Raw genomic sequence first — 13,151 nt, 5'->3', positions numbered from 1 at the left:
TAAGATTTTAAATAAACGTCCTTGCTCGACAGCTCCCCTGTCAGTAGGCCCTGGGACCATGCGGGGACCTGACACGTTAGGTGGACCTGTTCCAGCTACTCCATTCTTTCCTTTTTCATTCCCTTTCTTTTCCTCTCTCTTTTTAATTTGTATTTTATATGTTACCATCTTCATAACTCTAATGTTCTTGGTGGTCAAATGTTACTGAAATCAGGATCCTGAGAGTAGTTCAAACAATAGTGTAAGTGGGAGTGCAAAAAAGGTTCTTCAAAGGATGTGTTGAGTCCAGCACACTTTTACCTTATCAGTTGGTTTCTTCTTCCTTGAGAGAAGGAGGGGAATAGCTTGAATGAAAAATACATAGACCAACTTGCTATAATGTGTCATCTTAAAAGTTGACTTTAGACAGATAAAGTTGAAGTCGTATGTGAACACATAGTACACCAATTCCTTCCCTAACCCTTCTATTAGTGCTCACTGTGCACTCACCATGTTATGGTCATTGTGTTTTTGTGCTATGCTCCATGAGAGCTATCAGCTGCATATAACCACCTCCTTTTCAGATATTTAAAATCTACCAGTGGGAACAAGTATGTACACAAATAACTTTATTACTAAATGGAAGGTAATGTCCCTGTAAAGATATAAATAAAGCTCTTGAGTGTTCTTAGGAGAAAAAGATCACATCTAACTAGAGGAATGTGAGGAATTCATGCAGGAATGGATTTTCCACTCAAAATGATTTCTCAAGAACTGCTAAGCCTCCAGCAGCTAGAGATTCATAAGAGGTCATTCCAAAGCTATGGGAATTGTGCCTGGAAAGCCAATAATGTGGTAAGGTTTAGGTGTATTTGGGAAATGTTCATGTAGGCTCACTGAGATGTTCCAGGAGACATTTATGGATAAAAGACAATGAAGAAGACACAGATTCTGTCCGTGGAGAGCTTCCAGTCTGGTGTGGGACATGATGAATAAAAAACAATGTTTGCTACAGTGTTAGAAGTGCTGTATTAGAGACACATACAAGGGAGGAGGAGGAGGAGTCAGAGAAGGCAGTAAAGACTGGTCCTGAAAGAGACAGACAATTTTATCAACCTGCATGAATTACAGGGAAAACTAGAGTTTATACAGAGATACAGAGATGTGAAATGCACATTCTGTTGAGCAAATTGTAAGATTCAGTGGCTAAAGTGTGTGGGACAGGACGAGCCAGGAGGGGCAAGAAATGAGAAAGTCCAGATAATTAGGTTAGGGAAGGACCTTGAAGGCCAAGGAAAAGAATTTGGATTTATTTGCCAGGTAACAAAAGCTTCTGAGTGAGGAAATAAAATAATCATAAAAAATTATGTAAGTAAATACTTTTTTCTTTAACCAAAATAAAACACAGAATCTCCTCTCCTAAAGACTATGGAATACCAAAGAATAGACAGACATACAAATCCAAATAATCTGGTGAATAGGGCAGTTTAAAATTTTTCATCATGGTCAAGGGCAAGGAGAGCCCTGAGCTCCTAGGATTTTAAGATCCATGAGAGCGCCAATGTCTGTGTTCATCACCAAGCCCCAAGTGTTCAATTAAAATTTGTTGAAAAAGTGAAGGAAATATCAGATAAGTGAGTGAAACAATGAAAATGACCCCCAAATAATTTCAATCTTTATGACAGGAGGAAGAGCGAGGAAGACCAGTGCCCTCCGGCTTTGCATAAACAGCTTCTACATGAGAAGGAGGGAATCAATCCTACATCTTGTGTTCTCCTTGGATGAGTCAATAACTAAATGGTAGTAAAAAGAATATGTCCCAAAGTCAGGGGAAAACAAGAGGTACCATTCCTAGTGAGCACACTTCCTGTGGACTTTCAACACGTGTGCACAACACATAGGTAGGAATGAGGAGATGACAGGATGCTGTAATTGGCGAAACTGAGAGCAACAAACGTACTCATCTTGGTTACATGATAAAAATGACTATAGGAGGGATGAAAACTAACACTCCATAGCAGAATAAATATCGAGTAGTTAATTAATAGTTTCAGCAGAAGGGATATGTAAATACACATAATTACTAAGCAAAACAATGTAGGAAATCCTATTATCTATTTAATATGTGTGACCTCTTTAAAGCTAGAAACCACCTATTTGATGTCTTTGGTTCCTAGCACTGAGCACACTGCCTTAGTAGGCTAGCAGGCTTTCAAAAATAAATACTAAATGCAAATGAATATACTCAGATGCCCCTTCAAGTGTCTGCATCGATCACCTGCCTCCAGGGTGTGAAGGTGGTGGGGTCCACCCACCATCACCTGCCATCACCCAGGGGGACCTCAGGAGACCATCTTTCCTCTGGAGCCCACCTGTCATTTCAAGGTTATGACAGTAAGGTGGCAATTTTTTATGAGATTTTCTCCTTATTTCCTTTTACTGTTTCGAGGATCACTAGAGTGGCCGTAAAAACAAGAGCCTGATAGCTCTGGAGAGAGCCAGGAGGAGGGCAGGGCAGGTTGTACAAGCCCTTCCACAAATGCTCTGCCAGGCCCCTGCCTTGTGTGCGCCACACCTCAAAGCTGACTTAAACGCATCCCACTGCTCCAGGATGGCTGCCTTTCCAGACTGTAGACTGCTGGCGGGGGCAACGTGCCAAATGCTGCTCCTGGTCTGAGAAGGTTAACCAGTGTCCATGCTGCATGGGAATGAGCCTGCAGAATCAATGCCTATCGACACTGAGATTTCACTTGGATCTAACTCTGCCAGATAAAGCAGTAAGAGGTGTGAAATCCAGCAGTTCACCTGAGAACAAATTTCATGCCGGTAAATTCTAATCTTTGCTATTGGCAGTGTTGTTCAGCTCTGCAAAGGCTGCCCCAGCTTCTGCCCTTTCCCAGCCTGGAAAGCAAAGCCAGCTTGGGTCACACCTGTCCTGGTGGCAGAATCCTTGTGTGTCACGGCCTCCCCTCCATGTCAGCACAAATATCCTTTAAGCCAAAACTTTCCTCTTACCATTTCCATGACGGAATCATTTCATCTGTAATAATTTTCCATCAGAGGCTGGAGAGGAGGCTGCTGCAGTTTACCTGCTGTTCAAACCAGGCACGGTGGAGAGATGCCGTTTTTCTTTGTGTTTGAAACTAACAGGAGGATGAAAAGTCCCCATAAATACAGCCAATCAGGAGTATTTTATATCTATTGCTGCAAAGAGAAAGCCCACCTGTATCAAAATAGAAGAGGGATGCAAAGAAATAAGAAGCAAAAAATAAAGAAGAGAAGGAAGAAAGATTTAGAGAAAAAAGGGAGCAGGATTAGTCAATCCTTCCTGTCAAAATGCTCTGTGGTTTATAGCAAAATAGTGCTTTGCACAGTCGGGGTTATTTGTCAAGGGTTAAATGTCACTCAAATCACGCCCGTTATGAGCTGGAAAGTGTGTACGTGTGTATGCGTGTGTGTGTGTGGAAGGATCGAGATGCGATGCTACTTTCTTATGCATTTCAAATGGAGCCACGCTGGCCTGGAGATGACCTGCCACATGATTTTTAAATTATCTCTGTGTGCGCTCCACTTGTTTTGGAAATGTTCTAAATAAAAATAATGGACTGTCTTTTAATAAGTCTCATTGTGAGGATTCCACATATCAAAGCATGCAGCGCAGCTTGGAGGCAAACATCGGGCATGTGTGATCTCGCTAGAAGAGAGACAAATGGTGATGCAAGGAGCTCCATCGAGGGACTGCTGACAAGAAAATGGCATTTGCAAACTGAAACATCTGTCAGGGTGGAGAATATTGGCACCTGTCACGCAATTTCAGTCATGACTTTTAATAAAGCTGCTTTCCCTTAGGTAAAATTGGAACTTGACTGTAATGTTAGCTGCGAGCACGCCTTGTTTTCCCCTTCAGAGCGCTTTTGTACGTGAGGCGGTTCAAATGAGTCTTAAAGCCAAAGTAATGATGTTTACCAGCTTTTCCCCTGTTCTCCCCAGAACTCTGGATTTGAAAAAGATGTTGCACTGAGTTTTTTTTCTTTCTCTCTTTCTTTCGCAAAATGTCTCCTTTTGCCAATGAATGCTGGTTTCCGCATAGACTTTCATACGGTTTGGCTCACCCTTCTCCCCACCATCCCTGACCTCCCTCTCCCCCTCGCCTCCGCCTCTGACTGGGTTGTTGTTTGAGTGAATTTAGCCCGAGGAAGTATGTATATAATAAAAACTCGGTTGGGATTTGTTGGCTGTCAGTCAATAAATCAGTCAGAGTTTAATTACCAGGCAAGTGATGGGCTGGGGTGACAGGCACCAGCTCCAGTGGAGAGGATTTCTTTTGGGGCAACCACTACAAAAAAACAAACAAACAAACAAAAACTAAAAATAAGGTTACTTTGAATGTCTGTGTGTGTGTGAGAGAGAGAGAGAGACAGACGCAAGAAGAAGCTAAGAGACAAAGTCGAAAAGCAAAAAGTTGAGTGCAAAAGCCAAAGAGAAATGAAAAGTTAAGGAACTCCACTGCTGCCGTCAACCCTATCGAAACTGGAAATCTCACTTCCTACCAAAACTATCGGAAAGAATTATTGTATAAAAAAATGACATAATGTGTTAAATGCTGTTTCACACAGTAGGAATCAAGTGTGTTTTCTCCCTTATTAACGTTCCCACAAACAATGAACCATTTCTTTCCCACCCCTCCCAGCCCCCAAACACCACTTTGGAGCAAGATTCCAGGTTGAGAGACCCTACTACAGATTCAGGATTATTGGGGCGGGGGGTGGGGGGAATATTCTTTTCTTTTTTTCTAAAGGCAATTCACACTCAACATAGATTTTATTTTTGACTAGCTATAGGAAATGTCATCTTCTACCTGTCATATGTCATGAAGCTGTATGTGAAGATGCTGCAGGGTATTTTGACTGAAGGGATGTTCTATTTTCTTTTAACTGTTCTCCAGTGGTATGTCTCAGTTTGTTTATTTGAAATTCTTAGATCATTTTAAGGAATTGTGGGGATCTTTGACTCAAGGTAGTATATCCACTACTCAGAGAACCCCTCTCGGCTGGAGTAGAGAGGAAGGGAGGCATCGGGCTGCGCTGAGAATCTGGGATGGTGGAGGAGGCCCAGAGTATAGATCCTTTTCTAGACTTTAAATTCTATTGAATTTTACCAGAGTATCCTGGATCTTTTCCTCCTTTCTGGAATTCTTTTAGAATTATACAAAAGCATGAGATTTTTATAAATATATCATAAAAACAAAAAAAGATCAGGCAGGATGAGCTGTGAAGATATATGAAAAAAAATATATATATATACACAGCACCAAAGCAAAATCAGCAGGCTTTTGGCTTTTGCTAATTCTTTGTGAAGAAAACATTTGGCATTTTGCCTAAAATCTTAGCAGCAAACAACAGCCATTCTGGCCTAAATTGATATTAAAAAACAAAACCAAAAAGGAAAACAAGACAAAACAAAACCCTATACCCCTGGGCCAGAAAATTGCCTGTGACCTGAGTCCTGGAAACCTATAAACCAGAGCCAATTCCCCCGCTTCCATTTGCCCTGGGTTGAATCCTTTCTAGGCCTCACTTTACCCAGCTTGCCACTCAAATGCCAAAGCTCTTGGGGACCAATAAATTCCTCTATGGTTTCAGTCCAGGAAGCAAGAGATCAATTTCAATAAACTTAAGAATGAGCAGGCTTTGTTTAAAGGTCTGTTAAAACAAATTTTATGACTGCTTCAGTGCTGTATCAGATAGCCCACTGTGTCCACATACCCCATAAAACACCTCACCAGGCTTCCTGAATATGTCAGGTTAAGAGAACCAGAATCTTTCCTGGAGCATTTCGTTTTTGAATGTCTCACCCCATATGAACAACCTTTAAGTCCAAACCTAATGGGACGTTGTAACCAGAAGAACTAGAATTAGAAGAAATAATAGTGGTATTGTCTCAGAGAAAAAAGGAAGATCATGAAGTGGAAAAAATAAGAGAAATACTATTTTAAATTAGCCAAAAGGAGCTTCATTCTCTATGGTTTGACATTTTGCAGTGTCAAAAAACTGCCTGCGTGTTCAACCCATCAGGATTCTTACCTGCCGCAAAACTGTGTTCAAAGGAAAGGCACAGACAATCATCCAGCCACAACTGGATTATAATCCAATGCTTACCAAGAAGGTAAGACAAACCTAAACACGCCTCAACAACAGAAAGACAGGCGGGTCCCTCTTTTAAGCCCACTATTTCTGTTGAGTATTATTTATGTACATCTTCAAATAAAAGAGAAAAGCAAACACTGAAACAGTTATTAAGTGTGGAGCTTTCCACTGCTTCCAAGCAATCACTATCATAGAGAGATGTCTATGGTGACTCGCTGTGCAACATCCCTCATTGCTGTTGTTGTTGAAATACCCATGGGGTTTCAGAAATGAGTAAAAATTAAACTACATCTTTATATTATCCTCTTTTTAAAGATCTCCAGGAATGGGATTTTCACAAAAGGAATAACACTCTATTATGGTGCCCTAAAACCCTTCACCACTTTATATTCGAAGTGCTGCACTAGGAGTTCGTTTCCTCTTGTTCTCTTAAGAGAGAGAGGAGAGATTTCACTTACGTGCTGTGTTTTTAATTTTTATAGACCAGCTCACTAGCACAGGCTGAAAGATTTGCACAAAAATGGGTGTGGAAGTCACTGTTGGCAACAAGTCCCTGCTGGCGGATTGTTCCCCGGCAGCAAGCTCCTTTGTGCCCAGCACTCCTGTTGTAATTGTTAGCACACACTCCTTCATTCACTCACACACGGATCCCTTGTTCATTGGGGCAGGGCACACATTTTGACTAAAGACCTCCTTAAGCTCTAGGGAGATATTCAAAAAATGGAAGGCAAGGCCCCTGCTTTAAAAGTGCTGGCCTTCTCATGGGGATAGACTGAACACAAACAAACATGTAAGCAAGAGAAACATCAGATGGTGATGAGTGATATGTGGAAAATGCAAATAACATGCAATAGAAAGCCCCTTTGGTTTTCTGGTCAGGAAATATCTCTCTGAAGAGGTGACATTTAAGCAAAGGAGCCAGGTGAGTGAAGGTCAAAGCAAGAACATTCCAGGCAGAGGGGACATCACGGAACCTTGGGAAAGGAAATGAAGGCTGGCGTTTTTGAAGTGTAATGAACAAAGGCAATGTGACTGGAGACGAGGTAGGACAGGCAGGCAGGAGGAAGACCATGTAGGGTCTTGTACCCATGGCAGCAGTTTACATTTTCTGCTAGGTTTAACAGCAAGCTATTGTAGGGTATCAGAATGAAGACTGACATGATTTGATTTGAGTTGAGTTTTAAAAGCATCACTCTAATGTCTATTTAAGTGGCCAAAAGTAGGAACAAGGAGACCAAAGAGGGGATATTGCAATAGTCCAGGCAAAAGATGGCTTGTGGCTTGGGCTGGGATGACTGTAAGGAGATGATGAGAAGTGGATAGATCCAGGACTTATCTTGAATCAGTCAACAGGAACTGCTGATGCATTGCATGATGCTGAGAGATAGAGAAGTATATCCTTCAGTATGAGCGGGCTATACTGTGTGACACACAGCACCAAAATCTTAATGGTTTAGAACAACTTAGATTAACTCCCCCTCCATGCTCCATGTCCATGGCAATTCAGCAGGGACTTTGTTCCACATTGTCCCCATTCAAAGACCCAGGTTGATGGAGATGCTGCACTTGGAATGTGGCTGCTTGCTGAATTAGGATTAAAGGAATACAGACAATCATGCACTGACTTGTAAATGCTTCCACACAATGGTGACACCTGTCACCTCTACTCACAGCTCATTGGCAAGGATCATTTGGTCAAGGGGAGGGAAAAGTAGAGTTATTCTCTGTGGAAAACAGTGGAGGGAAACCGGGTATTGGGGAACATAGCTAATATTGATCACAGGAGGTGTCAAGGGCAATGCCTCCATTTTTGATTTGAGTAATGGCATAGATGTTGCCGCCATTTCTTGACTGGGAGATGAGGGGAGGAGCTCTTGTAATCCTTCACCATGATTATAGCTGTTGGTTCAACACTCATCTTGCCAGAGATGGTGCAAGCTCCATACTCCCCAGGTCACTACTGTCCTAGACACTATGAACCCAGCACCATGACTGGAGTATAATATTTGGTGATTTTATGAATGAATTAATGAAGCAAAGAATAAGTCATTAAGCCTTTTTTTTTTTTTCACATTCCAAGGGTGGCAAATGATTGTATTTTCAACCTTCCTGTCTGAAGTCAACCCAGAAGTCCATGTTTAAGCCTGTATTATAAGCCAGGATTCAGCTGCATGGGCTGATTCGCACAGGAGGGGTTAACAGCTATTTACTTTCCCCAGCCATCATTTGGCTGTGATGAAGTTTCGTGCTCTAGTTCCTGATACCTCCATGAGTTTTGGCAACTTATTTGAATGCTTCAGATTACCTACCTGGTCACCAGCTTACTTCTCAGTTTTTGAGTTAGATGCACTTTCAACTCCAGCTAAGGGACACTTTGGTCAGCCAAGGCATTTTGACACTATCCTATGAGCCATTGGAGGTATGGACCATTTTCAAGTGAAGAATTGGCATGAACTGTGTCCCGACTGGAAACTCCTGAGGGCTGGTGCTATATTCCTTGAATCTAAGCATTCCCAACATCAATCAGAGTAATGGTCACACATAGGCACACAATAAAAACTTGACATGTGAATTACTGAGCAAATGAATGAACACATGGATGAGTGAATGAGGTTTAAAAAGATTAATGTTGTGGCAGTAGCAGGCTTAATTGGAGGAGGTACAAGCTTGTGGCAGAAAACCCAGCCCTGTTGGAAGAGTCTAGAGGTGAATTTATAATGTCCAGATACCATCTGTCTCAGTTCAGTGAGTCTCTGGATGAAGATGAGTGATATTTAAAAGTGCAACTCAATATTCCTTCTGATTCAATGTCAGTGCGACTTGTTAGAAAGACACAGCACAGGGCAAGATTTAAAGAAATAACTTGTAAAAAATTTATATAGAGAAAGTTATGTCATCAGAATTACTAATACCTGACTACCTATGCAACAGTAACTCTGAATTCCAACACTGTATAATTTGATCTAATGAAAACATGCATTGAGTACAACTTTAAGATGATAAGGCATATGGTTTTCAAACCCTTTTTAAATCTGTGATATCAATTTAGGCACCTGCTCGAGACATCCAAACTACACTTTTGGCATATAGGAATACTAAAATCCACTTAATTTTCCAGTGGTATATTAATGTGGAGTTGTTTACTTGCAAGAACAGAAACACAACTAAACTAGCTTAGAGGAATGCAAGTGCTCATATGAACAAACCACAAGCAGGACAGGACACAGCTGAAAAGGTTGTGTGCAGCTGACCTTTGAGGATGGCTGAGACCAGGTTCTCACACACCATCAGCTTCTCTCCTTGTCTCCCACTCAAGTCCGCTTTCTTCTGTATGTTGACTCTGTTCCTTCACACGACAGATTCTTTCACAGTAAGGAAGACATGGCAGCCAACAGCCCTAGAGTCTGATGTCTCCTCTAGGGAGGAACTCAATCCCTTTTCCAAGCTCTAATTGGATGGCAAAGCAAGATGCAGATCATCTGTCACCTGGAGATGAGAGGAAAAGTGATTGGCAGCTTTTACAGAAACCACAGAGCTGAGGCTCTTGATCAGTAGTAGGAGCAGCTCTCTGAAGAAGAATGGGGTTGTTTCCAGAAGAAGAGAGTCTAGGCACTCATTCTTCCACCATCTCTCTATGCTGTAAACCTTCAGGAGGCTGCTGCTGCTGCTGTTTACTCTGCTGGGGTTGTTTTTGATTTTTAACCCCCACTGTATGAGTGAGAGAATGAGTGTGTATTCGCTTGTTCAGCTCGCCATAACAAAGCACCACAAACTGGGTGGCTTCAACAACACAGATTTATTCTCTTACAGCACTAGAGGCTGGAAGTCCAAGATCACGGTTTCGGCAGATTTGGTTCCTTCTGAGGCTGTGAGGGAGAACCTGTTCCAGGTCTTTCTCCTAGTTTCTGGTGGTTTGCTGGCAATCTTTGGTGTTCCTTGGCTTGTAGATACACCCCCTTGATCTTTGCCTACATCTTCACCTGGCACTCTCCGTATGTGCATACACATCCAAATTCCCCCTTCTTATAAGGACACCAGTCATATTGGATTGGGGCCCACTCTTGTGACCTCATTTAAACTGAACCTCTGCAAAGACCATGTCTCCAAGTAAGGTCCCACTCTGAGGAGCTAGGATTTAGGAGCGCAACATATCCTTTATGGGGGGAGGGGGGACACAATTCAACCCATTACAGAGGGCGAGGACATTTTTGCTCAATAAAATGGGTGGACTTCTTGAGAGTGAACATCATTCAGTCTCTAACTCAGTTCTTAAATCCCTTTCACTTGCTAATTTCTTGTGTTCTTACACATTTTTTATTGTAGACCTATGGACAATCAACATACAAATTCTTTATTTAGAATTTTTTCAACCAAATTAGTTTTTCTTTAGAATATTTCTCAAAAGGAACGTTGGCTACTTCCCCATCTAGTTACTAAAATAATTCTCAATAAATGCAATCACTACAGTATAATATGTTAAAACTGTTTCACACATTGCGGTAATCAAGTACTGGATCCCCTTTTGAACGTTATGTCTTCCATGTTACATCACAATAGGTATTAAAGAAAGAGGTTAAGGGAAAAAATGTATGACTAATAAGTGGTATTATTCATTGTTATAATTTGTAAAGGGGAGAAAATTCGGTTTTCAAATGAAAAGGTATCACAATCAAGGATTGATCTGAAATTTTGTTTTAAAATAGTGTCATTTTTTGCCCTGGTCTGTGAAACCATTTGTGCCCTCAGATGAGCCACTGGGAAGACTTGCTGGAGTCTCTGAGCAGAGAAATTCCTGGACACCCAGCTTACCCATTCTGTACTCTCATAAAATGTTCTCAATATGATAAAAATGTGTGTAAGCATATTTTTTTCTTATTTTTTAAATTAGTAAAAAGATAACTGAGTAGGACCCTCAGAATGGTGTAATGAGGAACTTGGCAATTTTCCCCAAAAAGCAATGAGGAAACTGCATAAAATTATTAAAACAATTACTTTCACACTATGAAAATTGAGCAAACACATAAATGAATCAAGAAGCATTTATTCAAGCAAAACTACTGAACTCCAGTAAGGGACGATGGGAGTGTCCAGAGTTTTAGCCTAGGGATCCTCCCATCTCCCTCTGGCTTTGTTTTACCAGAGCTGAACAAGCTATGACAACCAGTACCTTTGAGCTCTAGGAGACTGCCATGAGTTGGAATGTAGTATGGAAAAACCCCATGCCTGGAGGTGTTGTGCAAAAGGAATATGAACCTTAGTGCAAACAATTGGGGATGGATAGCTAACACAGATGGCCTGAGGGTGGAATATCATCAGACTAACCAGAGGTTAATCAAGACAATTCTGGAAATGAGAAAGCCAGAGAAGCTCTTAATATGATTTGACATATTCGTGGCGATCTGGAAGGTTGGGTTTATGCATAAAGTTGTGAGAACCCTAGCCATCTGTTCATCTCTGGCTGAATATGAGGTCTTGAGTACACAAAGAGGTGACAGGAGAAGGCTCTGCAGAAAGTAAAAAGTCAAGGATTTATTTCTTTTATTTTATTGAGGTCATGATAATTTATATCATTGTGAAATGTCAGTTGTACATTATTATTTGTCTGTCACTATATAAATGTGCCCCTTCACCCCTTGTGCCTTCCCCCCAACACCCTTTGCCTCTGGTAACACCAAACTGTTCTCTTTGCCTGTTAGTTTATCTTCCACTTATGAGTGAAATCATATGGTGTTTGTCTTTGTCTGCTAAAAGCTGGGAATTTTAATGTGTTTCCCAACCAACACTCAGATCCATTGTCAAGGGGTAGAAGGGTCACCTAATCAAGGTGCTTATGGGCAACATCTGGCCATTCATCAGCTGACCACTAAGCTATGGTGACCTAGAAATGACTCTATGAAGCCAGGCTTAGAAGAGAAAAAAAGAATTAAAAAAATAATAGTAAACAGGTCAGAGACATCAGCATCTCCATGTTGCAAAGGAGACAGATTACAGAATTAGTCAAGTCAGTACAGAAAAGCAACAATATCAATTCCTGGAGGAGTAGGAGATCTAAATCCAGAGTTGGTGCAATATTATCTAAAATGTCCAGTTGTCAGCAGTAAAAAATGAGACCTGCAAAGAAATGGGAAAGTGTGAACCATACATGGGGAAAAGTCAACAGAAACTGTTTTGGGGGGGGGGTGAAGATATTGGACTCAGGAAAAGAATACTTAAAAAGAGCTATTATAAATATATTCAAAGATCTAAATGAAACCATATTTGATGAACGAAAATAATGTCTACAATGCCTCATCAAATAGAGAATCAATAAAGAGAGATTACTTTTTAAAAAGAACATAATAGAAATTCAAGACATAAAGTGTTGAATACCTGAAATGAAAAGTTCCAAAGACAAGCTCAACAGCAAATTGAGTTGTGAGAAGGAAGATTTTGTGACCCTGCTGATAGGTCAACGGAGATTTTCAGTCTGAAGAAACAAAGATAAAAGGAATAAAAATTAACAGAATGTCACAACCTGCTGGGAAAACAATCAAGCATAGCAAGAATACAGGGGACTCAAGTTCCAGGAGTATAATAGTTACTTTGAAGGAGAGTAGAGAAAAGGGCAGAAAAGTTCTTTGAAGAAATAATGGCCCAACATTTCCCCAAATGAGGAAAAACCAATCTACAAATCCAAGAAGGTCAACAAACTTCAAGTAGGACAAACAAAAGGAAATTCACATATTAACACATCATAGTCAAGCTTCTGAAGGCCGAAGACAAGTAGAAAATCTTGCAGTAAGCAAGAGAAAGAGGACTCATTATGTACAAGGGAACCACAAGTAACTGAAGCTGACTTCTCTTCAGAAACAATGGAGGCCAGATGACATTGAAAATGCATTTTTTGCTTTCTTTTAATTGATTCTAAAGATGATTGCACAAAACAATGATAAAACTGTATTGTTGGACCTATATAAAGATGTAATATATATATGAAAATGGGACAAAGGCAGGGAGGAATGGAGCTATATTGAAACAGTTTCTAAA

At 40.8% G+C, this 13,151-nt stretch overlaps 1 long non-coding RNA gene across 1 annotated transcript in view; it reads right to left on the bottom strand.

Annotated features, from left to right (window-relative positions):
- Positions 1 to 13,151, bottom strand: part of LOC106821903 (uncharacterized) — a 42,489-nt gene that overhangs the window by 13,474 nt on the left and 15,864 nt on the right. Inside the window, exon 2 of the long non-coding RNA XR_011502069.1 lies at positions 9,377 to 9,611. This is a non-coding gene — a long non-coding RNA (uncharacterized lncRNA). The remainder of the gene's footprint in view (positions 1 to 9,376; positions 9,612 to 13,151) is intronic.

The sequence above is a fragment of the Equus asinus genome, chromosome 3 (genome assembly GCF_041296235.1).
Source record: "Equus asinus isolate D_3611 breed Donkey chromosome 3, EquAss-T2T_v2, whole genome shotgun sequence".
Classification (NCBI taxonomy): Eukaryota; Metazoa; Chordata; class Mammalia; order Perissodactyla; family Equidae; genus Equus; species Equus asinus.
Note: the sequence above shows the minus strand (reverse complement) of the source record. Positions and strands in the feature narration are given on the sequence as shown.